Genomic DNA, 8227 nt, shown 5'->3' on the forward strand with positions numbered 1-8227 from the left:
GGAGCTGAGCAGAAGCAGGGGGCAGGGTCAGAGGTGAAGGAGCAGGGGTCTCGTTGGGAGGGAATCCCAGAGCCCGCGTGTGGGGCCCCCAGGCACAGGCCTTCCTCTCTTTGGAGCTGACATCCCGCAGGACGAGTTCACTGCCCGCCTGGGGCGAGATTTCTGGGAACTGGGAACCGTGTCCTTCCCGCCTCGAGGGTTTAACGGGACGAGTGGAGACAGGCCATTCGAGAGCCCAGAGGGGCCGCTGGGGGGCGTCAGGGGCAGCCGGTGAGGCTGCAGTGGGGGCTCCGGTCAGCCGGCCCCGCCCAGGCCCCTGTTCTGCCCCGTCGCCTGGGTCCCGGAGCTCGAGGACGCAGCTTCCCCAGCCACACTTGGCGGACGAGTCCTGCGGCCACGAGGCAGCACGGGAGGCCAGTGCCAGGGCGCACGGCCCGTGTCCGGTCCCCTTGCACCACCTAGAGGACAGTCCGAGGAGAGCACAACCCGCCTCCCAGCGCAGAGACACACAGGGCCCCAGGAGAAGAGGGGACGCAAAGACCATCCGGGCAGGGGGCCTCAGCCAGCCCACCCCACCCGCTGCCGTGCCCCCATTGGGTCTGCCTGTCCTTGCAGAGTCCAGGAGCTCAGGGGCCTAAGCCCCGGGCACAGGGCCTGTCAGACTCAGTCTGTTGTCCCACCAGGACCCGGTCAGCACCGGGCACTCCAAAAATACCTGCTGAATCAATGGGTCATTCAGTGAGTGCTGAAGACAGTTCTGTCCACCGGTAAATATTTACAGACTCTCCTCAGCACAGAAGAGGCTGGAATTCATCCAGAGGGGGAGGGAAGCCACTGGAGCTCTCTGGCCTTTTGGAAGCTGCTAGGAACTTCCGTGGCGCCACAGGCCCTTTGCACAGCCACCATGGAGCTCTCTGCACCAGGCCAGCTTGACCTTGTTAATCCCATTCCAAGCGCTGCTCAGTCATTCCCTCTATGGGGAAGGTCGCCCTGGCCTCAGCGTGACCCCTCAGCACGCCCTCCATGGAGCCCTCGCCCTCCGTTTCCGGTCGTGCATTTCTGAGATCATGTGGACGGGGCAGGGGGGGGGCGACATGAGGATGGAGTGTCTCTCTGCGGTTCCCCCCGTGCTCCCAGCTCCTGGCGGGTCCTCGACTCCACGTGGCTGCGTCCCTCCCGACCTCCCTCGCTCATCTCTGCCACCGGCCTCGTGAGGTTCCCCCGAGGCTGCACCCTGCCCAGCCCTGAGCCCTGGCACGGCTGGCGGGCTCCACACCCAGGTCTCCTTCCCCGTTGTAATGCTCCCTCCCCAGCCAGTGCAGCCCCCTCCGTTGGGGTCAAGAGTTCCCAGCTCCCCATGTGGCAGGAACCCCAGGCAGGTGCCCAGCATCCCCACCTCCTGGGATCCACGCCCTCGTGAGCCCCCCAGTTTTGCCCCCAGACTGGCTGGTGAGACCGATAGAGAACACGCAGGTGAGCCTGGGCCTCTTGTCGGGGGAGATCAGCTGCCACGTGCCGAGCAGCTCGATGCAGAGGCCATGTGGGGAGGACCTGAGGCCCCAGGCAGCGGCCACTCCAGCACAGCAGGCATGAGGATGCCACCTCGGGAGCGATCCTCCATCCCCAGTCGAGCTGTTAGATGACAGCTCCAGCTACTCCTGCCTCCAGCGTGTAGGAAACCGGGAGCTGGAACCGCCCAGCTAGGCCACACCAGACGCCGGACTCTCAGAAACTCTGTAAGAGACCGTCTGTTAGTTGAAGCCACTAAGTTTGCAGTGGTTTGTTAGCTATCCCTGTTTCTGATGAGCTACTGCACAGGTCCGTGCAGTGAGCAGAACATAGGAAGGTTTGTCCTCCTTCATGGCATGCTCTGCAATATGCCTGCTGCCCTTTCTTTTAACAGACCCCTGGCTCCTCTGTGGGGAGACACCCCCCATTGGCCTCAGTCCTGTGGCTTGAGCAGGGCTGACCTCATCTCCGGGCACCAGACCTGGCGTTTGCAGTGGGAGAACTGTAACCCTGTGTCTGCAGCAGTTGATGAAGGGACAGAGGTGACTCTAGCGGGGCCATGAGAAGTGTCACGAGTCACCTCCTGGGCCATCAGAGGGGGCGCTCGGTGGGTGGAGGGAGTGTCGGGGGCAGCTGTGTTCTTTCTCAGGGGGCTCGTCCCACTAAAATGTAGGGCTCTGGAGAGAGTTTGTGAAACCCTAGACTCTGTGAACGCTGCAACATGCCTCCGATGTTAAACAGCGATGGTCGCTTGCCAAGAAGGAGGCCCAGGATGCTGAGGCCTCCGTTTACACCCGCTGAGCGGATGTGCCGGCCCCGTGATCAGGAAGTTATTCCCAGGGCTGCTGCCTTGGTTTGGGAAAGTGACGCGGATGTGATTTTTACGTTTCTCCTTCATTCTCTCTGTGCATCACCCATCGAGCGTTTGAGGCGAACGAGCCGGGTCTCCTCCCGCCCCGAGGAGCTCCCGCAAAACCACTCGGAGAAGCCGGGGCCTCCGTTCACCTGAGCTGCTGCACGGCTGGTGGGTCAGAGAGCTTCTCGCGGGATCTGGAACATCCTAGGGGCCCCATCAGTGCCGGCTGAGCGGGCGAGCGAGCCCTGAAGGCGTCTACAATTTAGAAATAAAGTTTGCGTCTGATTGTTGAGGAAACTCAGCGTGAATCTATAGTTTCAAATTAGCAGACGATTACTCACATAAGGAGGTTCCTGCAACGATGTGCTCCCCGGAAACATTCAATATATGATTTATGAGCGAATTCTGACACATTCGACGTTCCATAGACGTTAAAAAGCAGGTTTTTGAAGAATATCATGTGCCAGTAGTTTTGTGAATGGCGCCCACTCCCTGATTTCAAAATATACTACAAACCCATAGTCACCAAAACAGCATGGTCCTGGCACAGAAACAGACACACAGATCAATGGAACAGGATCGGGAGCCCAGAAATAAACCCATTCATCTATGGACAGCTAATGGTCAACAAGGGAGCCAAGTGCATACGATGGAGAAAGGAGAGTCTCTTCAATAAATGGTGTTGGGAAAACTGGACAGCCACATGCAAAAGAATGAAAGTACGCCATAACCTTACACCATGCACAAAAATCAACTCAAAATGGATTAAAGACACCGAAACCATGAGACTTCTAGAAGAAAACATAGGCAGTACGCTCTATGACATGGGTCTGAGCAGCATATTTTCAAGTCCCATGTCTGACCGGGCAAGGGAAGCCAAAGAAAAAAGGAACAAATGGGACTACGTCAAACTGAAAATCTTCTGCACAACAAAGGAAACCATCAACAAAACGAAAAGACAACCTAACAATTGGGAGAAGATATTTGCAAACCATATATCAGATAAGGGGTTAATATCCAAAATATACAAAGAACTCCTACGTCTCAACAACAAAAAAACCAACAATCCAATTAAAAAATGGGCACAAGATCTGAACAGAGATTTCTCCAAAGAAGAAATACAGATGGCCAACAGGCACATGAAAAGATGCTCAACATCATTAGCTATCAGGGAAATGCAAATCAAAACCACAATGAGGTATCACCTCACTCCGGTCAGAATGGCTATAATTAACAAGACAGGAAACAACAAATGTTGGCGAGGGTGTGGAGAGAAGGGAACCCTTGTTCACTGCTGGTGGCAGTGCAAACTGGTGCAGCCACTATGGAAAGCAGTGGGGAGTATCCTCAGAAAACTAAGGGTAGACCTACCATATGATCCAGCTATTCCACTGCTGGGTATTTATCCAAAGAACTTGAAAATGCAAAGGCATAAAGATACTTGCACCCCTATGTTCATTGCGGCATTATACACAACAGCCAAGAAATGGAAGCAACATAGGTGCCCATCAAGGGACGAATGGATAAAGAAAATGTGGTATTTATACACAATGGAATACTACTCAGCCATAAGAAATGACGAAATCCAGCCGTTTGTGACAACACGGATGGACCTTGAGGGTATTATGCTGAGTGAAGTAAGGCAGACAAAGACAAACACTGCATGATCTCACTCACGTATGGCAGATAAACTAACGCGGATAAACAGACGCACCCGTGGTTACCAGAGGACAAGGGGGGAGGAGGGGGGAAAGGGGTGAAGGGCGTATTTATATGGTGACCAATAAAAACTAGACTCTTGGTGGTGAGCACGATGAGTCGATAGAGAAACTGATAAAGAATAACATGCACCTGAAATCACACAATAAACCGTGATGACCTCAATAAAATAATTAAAAAAAAAGAAATCCCCGGGTTTCAGGAGCTGCAACGCGACATAACAGAGGGAACTCGACGTCGCCCGTGACCCCGTCCGCTCCCGTCCTCTCCCTCCCTGAGTGCCCGACTGGGCGTTTATCAAGACCGTAATTTTGTATTTTCCCCACAGACGCACGTGTCACAAACCCCACGAGCCCCTGTGTCGTTTCTGCTCCGTTGGCGGTGCGGCTCCTGAGTGTAGATTCTCCCGGGTCCGCGGGCGAGGCTGCAGGGGCCGCTCGGCTAAAGGCCGCTGCCCAGGACTCTTCCGGGTCCCCGGCTGCCGTTCCAGCTGCTTCCGAGACACCTTTCCTGTGAGGGGTCGTCACCCGGGCCTCCTGGGGGGCGCATGTGGGGTCCCCGGTGCATCCCGACCCACAGTGGGGTCACCAGGCGTGGCCTGGGCTCAAGCCTGCTCCGGCCCCACAAGCGGGCGCATTGACTGCCCTCTCGGACCCTGTAACTGGGAATAAACAGTAACCCCTGGCCCCGGGACTGTCCTGGGGAGTAAATAAGATTCTCTGCGTCACGAGCTCTTAGAGCGATGCTGGCCCTCCTTCTCTCCGCCAGCCCCCAAATTCATTAAAAGGTTTTCTTAGAAGTCAGTCAAGCAAACGTCTCAGAACTCTAAGAAACAGTTCTCTAAGTAACTAATTAACTCTAAGTCCAGTTCTCCCGCTGACCAATCTTTATTTTCTATCTAATTAAATAAGTGAAAGACGGTGGCGTCTTCTCCACCCATTTTCGAGGTTCCTCCGTTAAGACTTCAAAGGCTCCTCCCGTCCCCCTGGGACCTTGTCTCAGGATGGACGGATGGACGAAGGAGGAGACGCCCAGACAGGACCTGCCATGACCTCTGTGGGGACGAGGCCCACGCTGGCTCCCACTCCTCCTCCTGTGCGACCAGCGAGGCCCATGAGGAGGGACCTTCGGGCGACGCCCCGCTTCTGCCTCTCCCGGGGGATCCACACGCTCCCTCCGGCTCTCATCTTCAGAGCTGCATGAACGATTCATCCGCGAATTCTGCACGCGGTTCTGGCTGGAGCCTGGCACCTGCGCAGGTGAGGGAGCCCTTGGACTCAAACTCGGGCTCTGGTCTCCACCAGCTGCGGGACCAGGGCCTGGGGTGACCATCACCTGCTCCCCCCAGGGCTCGTGACGGGGCTTTTTCAGAGGGCGGATCTGCACACACGGGACGTGCACGGGCTGAATGTGCCAGGCACAGCCCGGGCCTCAAGGACGCGGCTTTACTCAGAGACGTAAGACAAAGGCCGGGAACCCCATGGCTCTGGGTGACGCCAGCTCAGAACCCCCTCCCTGTGCAGCTTGGGGTTGGGTTGGCCCAGGAGGCGTTCACCGAGATGTGGAAGCTGGAGGGAAGCAGCAGCCGTCGTTATGTGTTTGTAAATCGTATATCTGACCAGGGATCAACGGCCTGGTTTTTTTGTTTTTTTTTTTTTGAGGAAGATTAGCCCCGTGCTAACATCTGCTGTGAATCCTCCTCTTTTTGCTGAGGAAGACTGGCCCTGTACTAACATCTGTGCCCATCTTCCTCTACTTATATGTGGGACTCCTGCCACAGCATGGCTTGCCAAGCGGTGCCATGTTCTCACCCTGGATCCGAACCGGTGAACCCCAGGCTACTGAAGCGGGACATGTGTACTTAACCGCTGCGCCACTGGGCCGGCCCCCACGTCCTGGTGAGCTCAAGGTCAGCTCCTCTGAAGCTCGAGGGAAGGAAGCGGAGCGAGGAAGAGGGCAGGGAGAGGGGCGAGCAGCGAGCTGTGTGGGCACCACAGTCCCACCAAAAAAAACCCCAAACCGAGAGGAGCCGGCGGGATTCTCTGCCCCTGGCGCTGACTGGGGACCCACCACCTGCAACACTCTGCACGGTGGTCTCCTTCTCCCCCGGCACCTGTGGGTTTCAGCTTCCATAACCGAAATATGAAGGAGGAGAAGGGAGAGTCTCGAAGAACCAAGACCACGCGGGGCTCTTGAATTAAACTTTCTGTTTTGGGACAATCGTTGATTCCATGCAGTTGTCAGTAACGAAACAGAGAGATCCTGGGTACCCTTCACCCCATTTCCCCCCAATGCTAACAATGCAAAACTCTGGTGCGGTGACGCCACCAGGATACGGACATCGATCCACTCACGTTGTCCTTCCCTCCGGCCCCACCTCCTCCCAACCCCCAGCAACCACCGATCTATCTCCATTTTACCATTTCGTCATTTCGAGAACGGCATGTAAGTGGCGTCATGTGCGTCATGATCCGAGACTGGCTTTCTTCCGCGGTCGGGGACCCCCCAGACGGTGGCTGCGTCCAGGGTGGGGCCCTTCCCGTTGCTGAGCGGGGTCCTCGGGGCGGATGGACGCAGCTCGATCGACCGTTTCCCTGCTGAAGGGCATCTGGGCTGATTCTGGTTCAGGGACGTGACAAATAAGGCCGCCGTGGACACGTGTGCACAGGAGTCTGCGTGAACTGAGCTGCTGTTTCTCTGGGGTCAGTGTCCCGGCCGTGCAGTCGCTGGGCACACAGCAGCTGCGTGTTGAGCCTTTTAGGAAACTGCCACACACAATGTTTCGAGAGGGGCTGCCCCGTCCCACCTTCCCACCGTCTCAGTTCTGACGTCTGATGGAGACGACAGGACCGAATCACGGAATGTGTTCGAGCCTCAGATCCTGAACAGAAGCCGGCAGCCACGGTGCCAACGCAGGAGGGGCCATCGCCCGGCCACCCCGAGCTTCCAGGGACCCGGACGTGCCCCACGACGGGCAGCGGGCAGCCTCAGGCCATCCCGGGGCCAACTGGCTGGACCGAGCAGAGGTCATTTCAGAGCTAAAGGTGCTGCTTTGAAGGGAGACTTTTCCGGAAGAAGCTTATGCAGGCTTCCTGGCCTCAGGCAGACGCACAGACATGGCTCACGGTCAGAATTCTGCAGACTGTTCATAAAAATGCCTTTTGGTGGCACGGCTGCCTTGAAACAAAGGGCCCCCCTAAGATCCCACCCCACTTCTTTCCTAAATTTCCTAACCCTTGTCTTCTCTTCTGCACCCACCGACCCGGACGTGGAACTACGGCTTCCAGGCTCAAAGGGACCAAAAGTGGGGGTTTGGCTGACAAGAAGCACATTCCCGGGAGCTCTTTGCCCAGGAAGGCAGGGGCTCCGTCACAGGGCAGGCACACTCTGGGCAGCGACAGACAGTGTGGCCAGGACACCGGGCGCTGGAGGAAATGCTGGGCCTGTGCCTCTGGCCGGGCTCTGAGCCGGTGCTCCAGGTGGGGACACACCTGCAGGGCCCCCCAGTCCCGCCTGGACCAGGCTGCTCTGGGGCAGAAAGAGGCCTGCCGACCCCGGCGACCGAGGGGGTGACAGCCGCGACCTCCCTCCGGCCCGGGCTCCCGGCTGTGGCTTCTGGGGGCCCAAGAGTCCCCTCCAGGGATCCGGGTGCCCGGGAAGACCCTGCGTGTCTGGGGGCGCGCCCAGGGCGCAAGGGCCAGGGAGCTCCGAGTTCACGTCCCAGGGCAGGGAGGCCCAGCTCTGCTCGGGGACCCAGCGGGCTCTGCCCCGACGGGGGGCGGCGCGGCGAGCGCGAGGCGGAGGGAGGCGCCCCTCCCGTCGGACCACCCAGCGCGCGCTCCCTCCGCCTCCCCCGCGGCGGGGCAGAGGGTCCCCCGGAGCCCGCTCGCTCCCTCGGCGGCTCTGCGGTGGCTGGGGCCTCCCCCGCGCCGGGATTGGATGCGAGAGAACGGGGTGGGGGCGGGCGGGGGACCCCAGAAGCCCAGGTTCCCAGCTCTGGCGGAGAGCAGCGCGCACTGCAGACGCTGCGGGTCGGCTCCCGGGAGGACCTCCGCGCGGACCAGGCGGCCGGCGGGCGGCGCGGAGGAGGCGGCAGCGGAGGCCCGCGGGCGCCCACGATGTTTGACAGCTCGCAGTACCCCT

The sequence above is a fragment of the Equus przewalskii genome, chromosome 12, assembly GCF_037783145.1.
Source record: "Equus przewalskii isolate Varuska chromosome 12, EquPr2, whole genome shotgun sequence".
NCBI classification, from domain to species: domain Eukaryota; kingdom Metazoa; phylum Chordata; class Mammalia; order Perissodactyla; family Equidae; genus Equus; species Equus przewalskii.